At 40.4% G+C, this 19,500-nt stretch overlaps 1 long non-coding RNA gene across 1 annotated transcript; it reads right to left on the reverse strand.

Moving 5' to 3' along the window:
- Positions 1-13,660: 13,660 nt before the first annotated feature.
- On the reverse strand, positions 13,661-14,593 carry LOC120441884. Its single transcript, XR_005614352.1, has 2 exons — positions 13,957-14,593; positions 13,661-13,884 (listed from the first exon to the last, which is right to left on the reverse strand). It is a non-coding gene; the product is annotated as an uncharacterized LOC120441884 (long non-coding RNA).
- Between the last annotated feature and the right edge of the window lie 4,907 nt (positions 14,594-19,500).

A 19,500-nucleotide genomic window follows, 5' to 3' on the forward strand; every position in this document is an offset into this window, starting at 1 on the left:
ATCCCTGTTGTCTTTGCTTAATGATTGGTTTTAGTCTTGACAATCCTCATTGCTGGCATTGCATCTTTCAATGCCAGCAATGCCAGGTATCAGTGCTCAAACCTTTTGTGTTTGTTTCCAATAAGTTGCCCACCTCGGGAAACAAAAATGTGTTCTTTTACTTGTCAGATGAACATATGAGACACTTTGACTCTTCAGTGCAGTGTGGAGCCTAACAAAGATCTGTTTTGTGTCCCAGCTGATCAGCAGGAGGAGAAGAGTCTGACGGAGCAGCAGAGGAACATTTTCAGCTACTTGGACTCAGCTCAGCCACTACAGAGAAAACAATGAGCTCAACACAGAAGGTGACAGACAGAGCAGGGCGATATGACCAACAATATTTATCACGATATACATTTGAAAATTTGCGATAACAATATAACTGATGATGTAATTGACACTAGACAAAGTACTTTACAACTCCACAACTTTATTAAAAAACCCATCAATGTATTTTCACTTAAACAAGCAGCTGATTTTTATGTGCATTAAAGTTATATAAAAATTTAACAGTGCAAATGCAAATTCCTTGCTGACAGTTTAACCAAAAGGCATTTCCAGTGGAAATTGGCCGACATATCCTGAGCATAACCATGTATAATATCCACAAAACTTAAAAAGAGGTTATACAGTCGTGGCCAAAAGTTTTTAGAATTGCATAAATTTTGGAAACTGGAAAAGTTGCTGCTTAAGTTTTTATAATAGCAATTTGCATACACTCCAGAATGTTATGAAGAGTGATCAGATGAATTGCATCGTCCTTCTTTGCCATGAAAATGAACTTAATCCCCAAAAACCCTTACCACTGCATTTCATTGCTGTCATTAAAGGACCTGCTGAGACCATTTCAGTAATCGTCTTCTTAACTCAGGTGAGAATGTTGACGAGCACAAGGCTGGAGATCATCATGGCTGTATCCCAATTCAGGTTCTGCAGCTTTAAAGTACGCAGCCTCAACGGTCCTCAAGGGCCACTTACTCAAAGACCACTAAGGCCAGAAGTGCGAGGCTTGTAGGCTTGTGAAATGGGATGGTCTAGCCTGCTTCGTTCTGCCCAGGTTGTCTAGCAACCATGATACTAACATCTGGAAACGTTTCATACAGCTTTGTTTGACAGAAATGAAGGAGAACATATTTTGTTCATTTGTTTCTACATGAGCTCTGTGTGATTTAATAAGTATCTGAGGCTGAGACCACAGGACTGTAAAACATGATTGTTGAGCTTCATTTCTGTACTGAACAGTCATTTAACATTAGTTAGTAAATAACAATTAGCTAATGTTGTTCATGAGACTAAAGTCATCGCACTTTAGTAATGTAAATATAATATGGCCAATATTATAGTTATTATATTCATCACTTCACTCAAAGACAAGTATCTTTGACAGTGTATATATAGGTGTATTATATATAAGAGACAAATATTGTTCGTTTAATTTGTTGGCATTACTAAATTTGGCTCAATGCTTACATATATGTGTAAAAACAAAATGTACGAGCTGTGATAACTGTTTCTGATAGAATGAACAGTAGACTGATATATTACATATTCCTTTATTGGGTGAGAAAATCACACCATGTCATAACTGCTTTAATTCATACAGAATAGATATCAGAGCCTTAAACAGGCTGACTTCTGCTAAATGGGACAAACTGGGCAGAAAGTATACAAACACATAACATCCTTATAGAATATGATGTAGGGCTGGGCGATAGAAACGATATACGATAGAAACGATATAAATTTGGCCGACGATAGAGATTTTGACTATACCGCTCTATCGCGGTAGCGCATGATGATGATGTCATCAAGCTGCGCCTGTTTTGGTCGGAAGCATCGCAGCGGCTACAACCATTATCATCTGCAAATTATGCCGGGCGACAATAATCTGAGTTTTTCTCCTGACTGAAGTTTGCCCCGTGTATAGCATCCTGCTATGCGATTGCATTTGTCCCTGACCACCAGAATCCCTCACGTTAACTTTTATCGAGTGGAAAAAAAGTTGGCGTTCATCCTCCAGCTTCACTGTGCTAATGTTATGCTAACATAGCTGTGTCGCTAGCGATCACGTAGCACAACATTATATACCAGCTAGTCCAACTTCAGTAACCCTGCAAACGCCACTGCTGTTTCGTTTTCCGTCTTCGTTTATGTTGGAAGTGGTAGCAGAGCTGTACGTTTTAATTAGTTTCAAAAATCTCTCAGTCAGAACATGGTATGTCATGTTTAGGTGAAAACTAGCGAGCTAATTTCCTGTTAACTTCTAACTCCGTTAAATTTAATAACTTCTGTTTTTATAGATGCCTGGATGTTAATTGTTACACCTGGTAAAGCAGCAACGCTGATGATTTTATTAAAGATTAAGGAATTTAGACCGTTTTTAACTCTCAGTGTTCGTTTGACTTTGGGACCTGAAAAGGACGGAGTTTTGGACCCAGATTACTCCGCGAAGCTCCTCACTACGGCAGCCGTAATGCTCTGACAATCCATCAAGCAGTGCCGCTTACCAAAGTTGTACTAAAACATTTTTTAACAGATTTCTGCACGCCAAAATCGGTTCGAGGTCAGTAAGCACAACCAGAATTCATACATAAGGCACACTCTCGAGTTTTGAGAAAATTAAAGGATTTTAAGTGTGCTTTATAGTGTGGAAAATACGTTATACAGAAGAAAAGAATATATAAAGCATATGATGCAACAAACACAGCAGTGCTACTAATCCAAAATACTTAGCTGAGCTGAGCGTCATAGAACTGAAACAAACATTTATTTTTAGCTCCATTCTGCTGCTGATACATACTTTAGGTTTCTGAAAATTAAACTTGTTGCTGCCTTTCATAGTGTGTAACTTGAAGGCCCTGAGTACTTTCTCCCACACTGAAAACACTGGAATGATAACATTATTTGAACATTACCTAATAAGACTGATTCAGGACAGACAATTAGTGATGTTAAACTTTCCTAGCAGTCCTTCACAAACAGGGAACAGTCTGTCTATTCTCTCCATCTGTCAGCTGCTGCTGGCTCTTCCTCCTCCTCTTCCTCACACACTGCTGAGTTTGTCCTGGTGGATCATCAGGGGTGCAAAGCCTCACAGATGATGTGCAGCAGTGGGTCCCTCAGTCTGTCCTCACTCTGGACACTTGCAGTTGTCACACATGGAAATCAAATGTGTGATAAGCTGCAGGATTCAAACACAAGTGTAACTTATAAATACATGTTCATACTTTTATTCCACAATCAGAGAGAAAGAAACAGAGAGAGAGTGCAGGACAGACAGACAGGTGACAGTCTCAGGTGTACACACTGCTACAAAACAGCACAAGAGAAGGAGGATTTAGTGTTTGTGTTATTACGAGTGCTAAACAAGAAGAGTTCCCAGATGGTACAGTGGACACATGTGTGACTCCTGTGATTAAAGCATCTTTCTTTCAGCTTAACGAGTGAACCGTCAGCTCGTTCAAACACACGTTAAAGTCCGTTTGGCTCGACACCACCGAACAGAGGCAGCAATATAACATAGCTAACATTAACAGTGCAGTGAATCCTGCTTGTGCCGTGATATTCAGGACTGCAAACCGAGCAGCATCACTGACTTTCAGCTTGTTGTGTTTGTGGATATATGACTGACTTTAATTATCCATAAAATCATCACATTCTCTGTAAGATTAAGGTCGACCAGCTGGATCCTGACCAGCTATTCTATGGCTTACTTGTAGTTATAAAGAAAGCAATTCTGTTAAACACACCACATTTATTTCTGCTCAGCTGCAGTATCCAGATGAAATACATAATGATATTACATGATTTTCAACAAACTGCAATTTAGTAAATGCTCGAGTTAAAAGTAACTTTTTGTAAAACTGTTATATTTAGAGCAACTTTTAAGTGGAATAAATTGCCTTATAAAATTAGAGAATTAGCAACTATTCAAAACTTCAATTAACACTTAAAAGTCGATTTACAGAGTTTTTAGTTGTTGTAAATATTGTAAGAGATGATTTGTTTTTGAAATTGTGTCTCAATGTTATTGATATTATTATTATTATCATTATTATTATTATTATTGATTGCTTATATTTTAATTGTGAAACCTCACTGTGGATGTAAGAGCCAAATTATGTTGATATTTTGAATCCACTTTATTTTATAATATTTTATGTGATTGTATTTGACGGAAGACGAGCAACATGTGTTGTGGAAGCTAATGGGGTTCCTTTTGAATAAACAACAAACATAGGATTTATTATCAGTAAATGATAATATATACATCTATAAAAATTATAGAAATAGGAAACAACAAAATAATATAAATTATAAAATAATATAACTGTGTGTGTGTGTGTGTGTGTGTGTGTGTGTGTGTGTGTGTGTCTACAATCAGGAGTGATGGGCATGATTTTAGTGTTTGAACTGTCATGAATTATTTTTAGCACCAGGTTGGATGTAATGTGTTAGAACTACCAGCAGGTGGGGATAAGAGACCTTTAAGGTGTTTGGTGCCACACTCCACCTTCAGGTTTAAAACTAGTGTTAATGGAGGGAGTTTGAAGGTTCAGTTTGTTCCACGACTGCATTTCACTCACTGCCTCTGTTTGTATCTCTGTCACTGCAGGACCAACATGGAGCGAGAAGTCAGCGCTCTCAGGAGGCCGACAAACCTCACAAAAGAAAGAGAGAGAAAACATACACCTGTGACGAGTGTGGGAAGGGTTTTACTGTGAAGTCTACACTAAAACGTCATCAGGTCATCCACACTGGAGAGAGACCGTTCAGCTGTGACTTATGTGGAAAGTCTTTTTCCTTGAAGGGTAATCTAAAACAACACAAACTCATCCACAGTGGAGTTAAAGCGTACAGCTGTGATCAGTGTGGCAGAGCTTTTACTCAAAGTGGTAGCTTACAGAGACATCTAGTTACCCACTCTGGAATTAAGGCATACAGCTGTGATGAGTGTGGGAAGGAGTTTACTGAGAAGGCTAACCTAAAACTTCATCAGGTCATCCACACTGGAGAGAGACCGTTCAGCTGTGACTTGTGTGGAAAGTCTTTTTCCTTGAAGGGTTCCCTAAAACAACACAAACTCATCCACAGTGGAGTTAAAGCGTACAGCTGTGATCAGTGTGGCAGAGCTTTTACTCACAGTAACAGCTTACAGAGTCATCTAGTTACCCACTCTGGAATTAAGCCATACAGCTGTGACATTTGTGGAAAAACCTTCAGCCAGAGAGGGCACCGAAATACACACCTACACATTCACACCAGACATGATGTGTACTGCTGTGAACAGTGTGGCAAACAGTTTATAACTCACACACAGTTGCAACAACACATGTTTACCCACACTGAGGGACGACCTTATAAATGTGACCTGTGTGAGAAGACTTTTAAAGCTCCACAGTACCTGACACGACACCAACAGATCCACACCAGAAAGAGACTCTACAAGTGCAGTTACTGTGAGGTATGTATTTATATTGTTATCTTGTCATCTTAGCCTGACTGTTTGGAACAACTCTGCTCATTAAACTGTGTTAGCATGTTAGCAATTCTACTGCACGGAAAAGCAGCTCTTAGGCTACGTTCACACTGCAGGTCTTAATGCTCTATTCTGATTTTTCGATCAAATCCGATTTTTTTTGTCTGCTTGTTCACACTACAATTAAAATGCGACAGCAAACGCGCTCTAGTGTGAACGCTCAAAGGAGCCCGCATGCGCAAAAGAAGACGTCACACACAACTCGCTCTGTTTAGACCCAGAGCAAACAATTATGTTTGACTGATGGCCCTTAATATAAAGACTTCGGACTTTACGTTTCCCAATTTTTGCTTTAAGTTATTTTTTTTATTTACATAATAATGTAAACAACCTAATAATGATCCTTATTGCTGTTTTAGAGGAGCGGTGCTTCAAAGGATAGTTGCAGATTTCTGTCAGAATCTGCAGATTATACAGTACAAATAAAATGTTCACGTTTCTCCAACGTTGTCTTCCCAACAGTTTCACTAACATCTACACTGGATGGCCAGGAAGCGTTCACGATGTCGTCTCGGGCGCTTCTCCGGCGCTGATAATTGGCGTCTGTCTTGTGTCAGTGACGTAAAAGACGGATTTAATGCGACTTGACCGTTCACACAGCAGTCGCTTTCTAAAACATCGGATATGTATCGGATTCAGTATCACATACGAAAGTGACCCAGATCGGATTTGAAAATATCGGATTTGTGCCGTTCACACTGTCACACCATGATCGGATACGGGTCGCATAGGGTCAGAAAGATCGGATTTGATGCGCTTTCACCTGCAGTGTGAACGTAGCCATAGTGATTATTCAGATTTTCATGTCAGTTATGATTTTAGTATTACTGTAGTATTATGGTGGTAGTATTGTAGTTATTGCAGCCCAGTAAACTGAGTGTGTTAACTGAAACAGTAAAATGTAATTGGACGTCTGCAGAGATGCTCTTTATTTCAGGCGACGTTCAGGATGAAAGTGTTGAAGGACTGACTTACACTGTCTTTGTGTCTTTGTTTAGAAGCAGAGCGACACAGATGGATCCAGTTCTCAACCCTGTCATCACTGTGGTGGTGGGAAAGAGTTTCATTGTGACCTCTGTGGAAAAACTTTCAGTCGGCAAGCTGACTTAAAAATACATCAACGTAGACACACTGGAGACAAACTGAAATACTGCAAAGAATGTGGGAGAAGCTTCACCACATCAAGTAGATTAAAACGACATGAACTGATTCACAGTGGGGTTAAAAAGCACCTCTGTGATCAGTGTGGGTCATCCTTCACCTCTGCAGGTCAGCTTAAAAAACACAAACGAGTCCACACAGGAGAGAAACCGTACAAGTGCAGACACTGTGACAAAAGTTTCTCACGATCACATCATCGTAACAGGCATGAACGTACACACATGGAAGGAAACTACAGCTGTGACCAGTGTGACAAGAGCTTCAGGAATCTCAGTTCATACTCTGAACACAAACGATCCCACGTTACTAATAAACTGTTTCACTGTTACCAATGTGCCCAAACATTCACCTCATTGTCTGCTCTGTGCAAACATCAGCGTGATCACTCAGGGCTGTAATCACTCCCATCACTGGATCACAGTGAATCTGAAGAGACAGAAAGATCCTCTGGTTTCAGTGTCAGACTCAAAAAGCTTGAGATCAGGCTCCACAGAGTTCAGATAGAATCATTTAAACTTGTGTTGAACTGAACTGGTTGCTGGGCTGAACTTCTACATAATACAGATTTACATGGGATCTTATTTTCTGTCGTTTTACTGAGTCAGTTTTGTCCTTTTTTCTCTGTCCTGGTTTTGCTCGTCTGTAAATAATTGAAACTCAGTCAAATAGTTCATTGTTCTCCAGCAAAACGTTTTGGAAACTCATGTTTAACCTTTAAAACTCTGACATGTTTTAGCACACAAGGCTTCATCGGGGAGTTCACTCATGATTGGACCATGAGAATAAAGGTTTTTAGTTCTTTCAAAGAGAGTCTTGGAGCTGTTTGATGTTTCTGTTTTTTCTACATAAAGGAAGAAACTATTTTTCTTGCTTTATGTAGTGTGGAAGTTTTTAATTTTTCTTTCATCTGTGATGTTCTTGAATGTGTTCACATGAAGATGGTACAAATAAACTGTCCTTTTAGCTTTAGCTCCTAATTTATTCATTATTTATGGATGTAGCACAGCAGCAGTTTCTTGATTAACACATGGAGGGCTCGGGATCTGATGGTAAATAATGCTTTATGTCCTTGTACACATCATACAGCTCAGCTGTTCCACAGATGTCAGGTTTACACAATGGGATGGTTTGTAAGAACGCAGCTCTCCTGTGGATAAATCCTTACTCTTAGCCTCAGGACCTCACACAGTCCCAGCAGGTTCGGTCAGAAGATTTATCCCTTATACCAAAACTTCACAGAGTCTCCTTTGCTGTGCTGTTTTCACAAAGAAACGTAAACTGAAGACCTGCACTTACAATGTTTTAATTAGTTTAGCACAGGGGTCTGCAACCTTTAAAACCCAAAGAGCCATTTGGACCCGGTTTCCACGCAAAAGAAAACACTGGGAGCCGCAAATACTTTTTGACTTCTAAAATGAAGATAACACTGTATATATTGTTTTTTACCTTTATGCTTTGTGTGAACAACTAAGGTGTGCTGCTTATGAAATCCATGAAGTGCTACAGAGAAAATTAGATTTTATTTATGTAATCAACACATTTTGAACTCTTAAAGAAATATAGCAAAAGGAAAGACACCCAGCTGAACTAAAATGATCCATGTAGCAAACAGCCGCCACCCTTATGTCGCCTTTGGGATTTTGGAGCCTTGACATGACTTTTAAAAAATAATTGGGGGAAAAAGCACTATGCTGCTAAAAAATTAAAAATAGATATTTGCAAAATTCTGCCTAAATATTTTACCTGGTTAATGGGGAGGGGAGGGGGGGGCGGACGCACCTGAGTGGCACCCGCAATCACGCCTCACTGCCTTAACGTCTGCGCTACCTATGCTGTTGTGTTGTTGTTGGTATATGTTGGGCTGTGGTATCTGTGCTGTTGTGTTGGTGTCTGTCGGGCTGTGAGCTGAAAAGCTACAGCCGGCTGTATGCGTACAGCAACCGTGTGTGAAAAGTGGTCAATATAGAGATGCTGAAAAACGTGTTCATGCAAACATCGTCGGGTCTGCCGTGATATGTTTACAATGGGACTTCTGCTCCTGAACCTCTCCGCACAGCGTCTGCAAATCGGGGCTGTACGAAGTCACTTTACGCAGGACTGTAAGCTGTCATCTGTCAGGTGTGAACAGTGTTTGTTTTTAACATAGTGCATGGTGGAGAACATCTGCTGATATAATGTGGATCCAAAGATCCATAATTGGCCTATCTGGGGTTAAAAGTCTCGATAAATGAACGCCGTTCGGCGGGTATTTTGGCTTCCGCGAGTGTGATGCTTATTTTGAGCGATTAAAAAAAAATAGAATATAATTTTGTTTTTATGTTTTAATATGACAATAATCTTCCAGTTTAGAACTACAAGTTAAAAAGAACTAACATAAATAAAATACACTTCAGCTAAATACTTCTAATTTATTTTCCCAAACCACGCGGAGCCGCAGTATAAGGACTAAAGAGTTGTAAACAGTTGTAGTCACAGCTGCCCTGGGGTACACTGACAGAAGCGAGGCTGCCATATCGCGCCATCGGCCCTTCTGGCCAACACCAGTAGGCGGTAGGTGAAGTGTCTTGCCCAAGGACACAACGACCGAGACTGTCCAAGCCGGGGCTCGAACCGGCAACCTTCTGATTACAAGGCGAACTCCAAACTCTTGAGCCACGATCGCCCAGCACTGATATGATGTCTCAACAGGACCTGGAAAAACTAGTCCATGGATTCATTTTTAGTAGGCTTGATTACTGTAACAGCATCTTTACAGGTCTACCTAAAAAAATCAGTCAGACAACTACAGCTCATTCAGAACTCTGCTGCTCGAGTCCTGGACCACATCAGTCCGTTAGTCTCTGCACTTCCTCTCTGTACGCTGACTCGTCGTTCTTGCCAATGAGACCCACCACGGTCGTGTCATCAGCGAACTCAGCAGTCAAATAAATGAGGTGAGAAACAAAATATTTATAAATGTGGTCGCAAAGTTTAGAAAAACCAAAAGTGACTTTCTATCAAAAGTGTGAAGATTATAATATAGGTAATAAAAAGACACTGTGTATATCTGTCTAATGGTGCTTCTCTCTTTCACCACCACAGGGAACTCTGCTGTGTCCTCCAATGATTTCTAAATGATGATGATGGAAACGATGAAGCAAAGTTGAAGTAAAGCAGCAACTGGAACCATTTCTGCTGATTTATTTGTTCAGACTTTTACAAAAATATTTGTTAAGAAATGTTGATTATTTTTGTAAATTGTTCATATGACTTGAGTCTTATATATTATATTTATTAAAAATGTCATTAAATATGAATGTTTGACCTTTTTTTATTCTGTCTTCAATCTGAGAACAAAGATAAACAATAAATCCTTTAAAATCAGATTTATAATGGTGTGTGTCATTATTTAGTATTTGCTGTAACAACATATTCTCATGATGATGTCACGATCACAGGACACCAGGAGGCTGTGTTTAACACAGATGGCAGAAGTAAAAGTAAATATTCAGAAATCACTTGGAAAGTTCTTCACGAATACATAAACCATCAACACAAAGACACGTGATCTGAAATCTAGAAACACAAAGATGTTCAGCTACAAGATGAACAAAAGATTAAAGTGATGAGAAAGTTGCAAAACTGAGGTGCTGCGTGTGAGATATGTACAAAATGTAGCTGTATACAAAATAAAATAACTAATAGAAGATGAAACCTACAACATCATCTTGCAGCAGATGGTGTCACTGTGTTCAACAATTCAGCGCAACAAGGAGATGCTGTATAGGAGAGTAATGCAGAAGAAGCCTTTTCTGCGCGCATGCCACAAACAGTCACCTTAGCTATGCTAAAGCACATTTGGACAAGCCAGCTTCATTTTGGAATAAGGTGCTGTGGACTGATGAAACTCAAATTGAGTTATTTGGACATAACAAGAGGCGGCATGCATGGAGGAAGCAGACGTTAAGTAAGTAAAAAGATCACAAAGTACTTCACAAAGCGATGACAGAGTATAAAATGTTAAAAGTTAACAAAATGCAATTTTAAAAAGATGTGTTTTTAGTTGTTTTTTAGAAGAGATCACTGACTGCACAGATCTTAAACTCCGAGGAAGAGTTTCACAGTCAAAAGCTCTGTCTCCCTTGGTTCTCAGCTTTGTATGTTGAATAACAAGTAGGCCCTGATCACATGATCGCAGGGACCTCCTAGTGAATGAAACGAATGCATGAATAACAATCTCCAATTCAGAACGAGATACAATAGGGCTTGATTTAGAAATGTTTCTTAAATAATAGAAGCAGGACTGAACCAGAGATTTGATATGAACATCCAAAGTAAGAGCAGAGTCACAAATTGAAGAATGGTCCAAAATACCTTCAACCAGAATCCAGACTGTCATTGGAAGCGATAGGAATCAATTAGAGGCTGTTATTTCTGCAAAAAGAGGATCTACTAAATATTGATGTAAATTTTCTGTTTGGGTGCCCAAATTTATACAGCTGGCTAATTTAGTTTAAATAACTATTGCTAGAAACTTCATTTCACTGTGTTGAGGTTTATTTTAAAGTTTACAAAATGGTAATCTTAAACCTCTAGTTTAAGGTCTGATGACAACTAGGGATGGGTACCGGTATCCGGTGCCATGATTGCACCGGTTCTGACATAAACGGTAGTAACCAAACCGAAAAACAGCGCACATTTCGGTGCTTTATTTTTTCTTTTTTTCCTGAGATGTCATACACTTTGGATTCCAGCCAATCATTTTACCTTTGCAAGCGTAGTAGGCGGGTCCAGGTACGTAAGTTCTTTTAGAGCAGAGCTACAGATTAAAAACGCCCAAGGCGAAGCAGTCAAAAGTCTGGCTGTACTTCACAGCAAAAGATGCAAACTCAGCAGCCTGCAACAAGTGCTTTAAGGTGATACTGTGCAAAGGAGGTAACACCTCAAATCTGATGAAACACCTGGCGACGCATAGCGTTTTTTTAAAAGCCGAGAAATGCACCGTATTTGATAGCTTGCTGCGAGACCTCACATTGAGCACATCTACTGCCGGTGTGGTGCCTGTTATTGGACCCGGAGTTAGCAACATTCCCCGAGAACCCGAAGAGGAGAGTCGTGGCCCCTAGCCCTGCCAGTGTAGCAGAAATGATGACGGATGATGATGGCAGCAGCAGCTTCTCTGCATGAGTAGCTTAATGTTGTTCGTGTGTAATTTACGTTGAGTAAGCTAACCACGTTATTAAATTAATGTACGTAAGGTGAACTAGCAAACACCGTCGTAGCTACATGCAGCTGTTTTCTTGTTTGATGGCAGATGCTCCCTTCACCCTGGCCAAAAAGGCTAAAATGACCAAAGAAAAAGTGGAAAACAGCTAAACATGAGAAGTTTTTAGACAAAGTTGGTGTCTTTTCCCCCCATTGTTTAAGTACTGCTTCCAGCCAAGAGTGATACCATAAATCCCCTATAGCTGCAGAAAAGGCTAACATTGATGTGAGTGAAGTTGGCCCCCCCACCTTCTTCAAATCTAACAAAAGTGGTATCAAACGTTTGTGCTACGTTTGTGCTGGTTTGTGCTGCAAAAATTTTTGTTTGTGCCGCTTTCATTTTAAAGATATTAATAAAAATTTCTAGAGGTCATCAGAGGTCAACTAGCCCCCCCACATTGATGGAATCGAACAAAAATGATGTCAATCAACTGTGCTACGTTTGTGCTGGTTTGTGCTGCAAAAATTGTCGTTTGTGCTGCTTCTGTCTTAAAGATATCAATGAAAATGTAAAGGTCAAAAGGTCAACCAGCCCCCCCACATTGATGGAATCGAACAAAAGTGGTATCAAATGTTTGTGCTACGTTTGTGCTGGTTTGTGCTGCAAAAATTTTCGTTTGTGCCGCTTTCATTTTAAAGATATTAATAAAAATTTCCAGAGGTCATCAGAGGTCAACCAGCCCCCCCACATTAATTAAATCAAACAAAATTGGTGTCAGTCAACTGTGCTACGTTTGTGCTGGTTTGTGCTGCAAAAGTTTTCGTTTGTGCCGCTATCATTTTAAAGATATTAATGAAAATGCAAACGTCAAAAGGTCAACCAGCCCCCCACATTACCCAAATCAAACAAAAGTTGATGTCACAGGTTTGTGCTATATTTGTGCTGGTTTGTGCTGCAAAAATTTTTGTTTGTGCCGCTATCATTTTAAAGATATTAATAAAATAACGTCTTGATGCGTGCTTAATCATCCAGGTAAGTAAATCCCAAAAGGTTGATTCTGTTCATCAGGACATTTTCAGTTGGAGAAACGTTTCGTCACTCATCCAAGTGACTTCTTCAGTCTCAGCTGACTGCAGGTTTCCCCAACCTTATAAACACATGTGAGTGAAGTTGGCCCCCCTACCTTCTTCAAATCGAACAAAATTGATGTCAAGCATTTGTCCTGCAAATTATTTTGTTTGTGCAGGTTATGTTTCCCTAATTTTATAAACAGTACATGTACAGTGAGAGAGAGATGTTACATCTGTCTTCACTTGCATCCCAGTCATAGAAGCATTGGAGGTAGTTCATAAGAGATTACAGGATCACCCCAACCTCAGCAACAGGACCACTCTCAGCACTGATCAGTTGTGTTTGCTTTTGGAACTGTGTCTTAATTCCACCTATTTTGCATAAGGGTCAGTACTACAGGCAGAAACCTAGGTGTGCCATGGGTTCCCACAGGCCCCTGGTCAAAGTCACCAAACCAGTTCGTAAGCAGGTACAGGTGTGGCCAGAAGGGTCCTCAGAGGCACTGCAAGACTGCTTTTCCACCACAGGCTGCCACACACGACAACACCACAGACTTTCAGGAATATACAGAAACTGTCATTGCCTACATCCCAAAATGCATCGATGATGTCACAGAGACCAAGTGTCACGGGTTGCTTAGAGGATCCACTCGCAGGACTCCTGAGTAGCGTTTAAACAGAGACGGTTTATTTACAGATCTTCACCAAGTGTATGTACAGACAGTGAGGGGTTAGTGCTATATACAAGACGTGAGGGGCAGGGGTCCAGGGCTCCAGGGAAAACGGGGGAAATCACACACGCGCTCAGTTCAGCCTCTCTCTTCTCCGCTAGCGACCAGTCACTCCTTCCACACTCCACACGGGGAAACACGGGGACGGGTCCGGGGAATCTAGGAACAAAGAAACACTCGTTAAGTCTCTGAGACGGAGGCACAGGAAACTTGAGCTAGACGTGTACTGACTAGAGCCTTCACAACAATCCAGCGTTGAACAGCTGATCTCCTCCTTTTAATATACCAGCTGGTCTGATGAGGCCCAGGTGTTCCCAATCCAGGAAGGCGTGGACCAAGGGCGTGAAGCCGCCATGAGTTCCGGCAAAACAGGGGAGAGAAGGAGAGAGGGGGAGAGAGAAGGAAAAAGAGAAGAGAAGGAGGGCTAGGAGTGGAGAGATTCTGATCAGCACCTTGCCGATCCTGCAGGTCGTGACACCAGGACTATCACTGTCCGGGCCAATCAGAAACCATGGCTCACAGGTCAGGTTTAAATGCTCCTAAGGTTGAAAAATGCAAGCCTTCAGAGCCGGGAATTAGGTGAGCCAAAAAACAGCAAGGGCAAACCTGTCACGTGGCATCAGCTACAGCAAAGCTTCAGCGACAGCAGAGATACTTGGAGGCAGTGGCAAGGAATACAAACCATCACAGACTACAAGCCCACTCTGCAGACTGTGGTGAACAAATCCCCAGACAGTGTGTGGAGATCCCTTGCCAAAATCAGTACACGCAAAGCTCCAGGTCCTGATAACATCCTTGGACGAGCACTGACGGACTATGCTGTGGAACTCACAAATGTTTTCACAGACATCTTAACACATCACTAGGGTCAGGCCGCCGTTCCCACATGCCTCAAAGCCTCCACCGTCATTACTGTACCCAAGAAGTCATCTACCTCCTGCTTTAAGGACTACCGTTCTGTCAAAGTCACCTCCATCATTATGAAGTGCTTTGAACGGTTAGTCATGCATCAAATTAAATTATCGCTTTCCCCCAACCTGGATTCATTTGAGTTTGCATACCGGTCAAAACGCTCAACCGATGATGGAATTTCAACTGCCCCTTACTCAGCCCTCACACATCTGAACACTAGAGACTCATATGTCAGAGTGCTGTTCATAGACTTCAGTTCAGCCTTCAGCATCATCATTCCCCAGCAACTCATTCACAAACTGGATCTGCTGGGGATCAGCACCTTGCTGTATAACTGGCTGCTAGATTTCTTGACAGGAAGACAGCAGACAGTACAGGTCGACAGCAACACCTCCAGCCCAAGAACACTGAATACGGGGGCTCCCCAAGGATGTGTGTTGAGCCCCCTTCTCTTCACTCTGCTGACCCACGACGAGATCTACTACAGGGGTGAAGTTAACCATCTGGCAGAGTGGTACAGCAACAACAACCTGTCCCTGAATGTGGAGAAGACCAACAGCGACTCTACTTCCTCTGCAAACTGAGAAGCACAAGAGATTCAACCCCCATTATGAGCACCTTCTACAGAGGCACAGTTGAGAGTATCCTCACCAGCTGCATCACTGTGTGGTATGACTCCTGCACTGGGTTCTGCAGGAAAAAATGACAACGGGTAGTGAGAGCAGCTGCACCTGCCTCATCTGGAAGGTCCTCTCCATTACAGGTGACTCCACTCATCCCTTCAGCAGCGTCTTCAGTTTGCTGCCATCAGGAAGGATACTGAAGAGCCTCCGGGCCAGAACACACAGACTGAGAGACAGCTTCGTCCATCGGGCTGTCAGGATGCTGACCATCTCTGAATCGAGAAGGGGGGCCCAAGGGTACATCTTTCGCCATCCTACAATGCTGTGATTGTAGCCATTCCCCACTTTTTGTGAATGGTACTCATGGCCATTGATCAGTAGGCTTTGATTAGTTGTCATTGATCAATGGTCATAAGAATTTGCATACTAACAATCATGGAACTAACCCCCCACCACATTGTTCATTCAGTGGTGCTAGTTTCCTTCACTATGCAAATGTACTGTTTATAAGGTTGGGGAAACCTGCAGTCAGCTGAGACTGAAGAAGTCACTTGGATGAGTGACGAAACGTTACTCCAACTGAAAATGTCCTGATGAACAGAATCAACCTTTTGGGATTTACTTACCTGGATGATTAAGCACGCATCAAGACGTTATTTTATTAATATCTTTAAAATGATAGCGGCACAAACAAAAATTTTTGCAGCACAAACCAGCACAAATATAGCACAAACCTGTGACATCAACTTTTGTTTGATTTGGGTAATGTGGGGGGCTGGTTGACCTTTTGACGTTTGCATTTTCATTAATATCTTTAAAATGATAGCGGCACAAACGAAAACTTTTGCAGCACAAACCAGCACAAACGTAGCACAAACGTTTGATACCACTTTTGTTCAATTTGGGTGATGTGGGGGGGCTGGTTGACCTTTTGACCTTTACATTTTCATTGATATCTTTAAGACAGAAGCAGCACAAACGACAATTTTTGCAGCACAAACCAGCACAAACATCATTTTTGTTCAATTCCATCAATGTGGGGGGGCTGGTTGACCTCTGATGACCTCTAGAAATTTTTATTAATATCTTTAAAATGAAAGCGGCACAAACGAAAATTTTTGCAGCACAAACCAGCACAAACGTAGCACAAACGTTTGATACCACTTTTGTTAGATTTGAAGAAGGTGGGGGGGCCAACTTCACTCACATCTAACATGGTTGTCTTTTTACAAAAACACAGCTAAACATGAGAGGTTTTTGGACAAAGTTTGTGTTCTTCATTCTTTAAGCACCGGTTCGAGCACCGTTTAAGCACGGACACCGTTTCAAAAGTACCGGTTTGGTACTGGTATCGGATAAAACCTAAACGATACCCATCCCTATCGACAACTACTAAGTGAAGAAGCAGTTGTTTTGAAGACCACTCATTAAACGCTATTAAAGACAAAGTCACAGGGAGAAGTCCTTTTGAATACAATTAATCACTGGACAGCTGAACAGGTATGTTTATTAATAATATGATATTAGGCCAATATTCTTATACATATTTTTGACCTGGGGGCAGAATTGATTGTGAACTGGAAAGAGAAAATGCTTATGAACTTGCAAATTAAAAGCATGATGCATTTAAGGTAACCCTTTTTCATTTTTATTTAAGAAGAGAATTTGTTCCACTGTGTGATGGCCGAGTCTGCTTGTTTTCATGGAGTAATTTCTCCTGCCTTAAAAAAACACCCTCTCAGAAGAGGCTGGAGTGCACAGAAACTGGTAGAGATGCAGGTATCTGGTCGTCCTGGGTTCCACAGACTATCAAAAATGATAAGCAGATATGAAAAGCAGATTTTTGACAATTTAATTTTTTTACGTTTAGATAAAAGAAACACACAAAAAACAAAAACAAACAACAAGAACACAAAGCTGGCAAACCGAACCAAAACTGACCAAAATCAACCGAAAATACTCCCACATGACAGAACCTCTCCTCTGCCTCTCTGGCTCCATATCTCTCAATAGATCAATCTGTGGTTTGCTATCTCTCACCATCAGAACACTCCACAAATCCTGCGAATGATTCACTTCCTTATAAACAGTGTTGGCAAGTTATTTTGAAAAAGTAATTAATTATAGTTACTAGATACTTCTTCAAATAAGTCACTTAGTTAGTAACTGAGTTACAAGATTCTGAAAGTAATGAATTACTTGAAAAGTAACTATTGCGTTACTTTAAAAAACGATTAACCCTCTGGGCTCCAGGGGATAATTGGCCATTTTTAACTACTTTTGATTTGTAATTCTATTTCTGCACTTAAGGCAAACAAATCTCCTGGCACAGATGGTTTAACTGCAGAGTTTTATAAATCATTTTCTAATCTCTTGGCTCCGTTCTTACTGCAGGTTTTGATAGAAAGTATAGAGAATAACACCCTCCCTCCTACTCTTACTCAGGGTCTCATGACACTTATTCCAAAGCCAAACAAAGACTTACTTCTTATTGATCATTGGAGACCCATCTGCCTGCTCAATAATGACTATGAGATTATGGCTTTAGTACTTGCTAACAGAATTAAAGAGTTCTTGGATACAATTATCAATGAGACACAATCAGGCTTTAAGAGAAATAAACACATTTCTAATAACATTAGACTGATTTTACAAACCGGATTCCAAAAAAGTTGCATAGAAAGATAGTGGAGCAATATCAGAAAGGTGTTACCCAGTGAAAAATTGCAAAGACTTTGCAATTATAATCATCAACTGTGCATAACATCATCCAAAGATTCAGAGAATCTGGAACAATCTCTGTGCGTAAGGGTCACCATCAGCCAGCTACCTGATGACACCACTCTTCTCGAAGAATGCAAATCAAATCCATCCAGCCCTTAGTGTTATTAGTGATTTCTCTGAGGCATCTGGTTTATGTCTAAATCTAAAAAAATATGAATTACTAGCAATTAAAGGCTGCACTGCAAATGCTATCTGTAACATTTCTGTTAAATAAGAAGTCACATACCCAGGACTGTTAATATCCAAAGACCAAAAGTCAAGATGCTCGTCAAACTTCAATCCGCTTATACAAAAAACACAAAAAAAGTTCAACCAGTGGCTGCAAAGGGATTTATCTCTGACAGGTACAGTGTTAATTACTAAAGCTGAAGGGATATCCCGCCTGGCATATACTGCTCTCTCCTTACATCTGGATAAGAAAATTAGTAAAGCCACTGACCGCATGCTCTTTAATTTTATATGGAAAAACCATAAGCAACCATAAGCAGGTCCTCTTAGCGTGGACCCTCATTTATAAACACAACTTCTCACCACACAAATACCTCATCTGGAACAACAGAGATATTTTATTTAAAAATAAATCACTTTTCCTGGAAACTTGGGTCCAAAATGGGATCCTATTGGTGGCTCAGCTGGTTAATAAAGAAGGAGTACTGCTTACTTACAATGAATTCCTTACACTATATCATTTTCCCATCAGTGTTTGGGAATTCTCAGTGGTGCTTGGTGCCATACCCTCAGGTACTTTAATGTTATATAAAAACACTGACAGTTCAATATCTACCTCAGTCACTCTCCCTGATCCAGCTGAGTCAGCAGTGGGAAAAATCTGCTTTTCACAGGAACTTGGTAACAGCAATAAGAGAATACGTAGTTTATTCCAAGATGATTTCGTGTCTCTCCCATATATATAATATCTTACTGGAACCGACATGTTCCAGATATCACCTGGAAGACAGTCTGGATGATCCCATAAATATCTAATTGTAAACAAGGTGAAGGAAATCTCATATAAAATTCTTCATAAATGTTACCCAGCCAGTCACTATATGGTAACATTTAAAAGAGACATAAATACTAATTGAACTTTCTGTGGGGATCATCCAGAAACTGTGGCACATCTTTTTTGGTACTGTTCCTCTACACAGAGATTCTGGAAGAAATTTAGCAGTTTTGTTATTGTCCATATTTTAAGGGAGTTTTCTTGACGATGGGAAATGTTTTATTCTGTTTCTTTAAGTTCTCCATGTTTTTTTTTATAATACATTTCTAAATACTTTTAGCTAAATTTTTTATCCATAAATGCAAATTTATTAATAAAACACCATATTTCTGCCTTTTTATAAGGATATGGAATTGTACATGCAATCAATTTCAGACTCAACCAACAAAAAGCCTCTCAGAACAATATTTATATGTGATGTTTTTCGCGTACTCATATAATTATTTTTTACCC

The sequence above is a fragment of the Oreochromis aureus genome, linkage group 9, assembly GCF_013358895.1.
Source record: "Oreochromis aureus strain Israel breed Guangdong linkage group 9, ZZ_aureus, whole genome shotgun sequence".
NCBI lineage: Eukaryota > Metazoa > Chordata > Actinopteri > Cichliformes > Cichlidae > Oreochromis > Oreochromis aureus.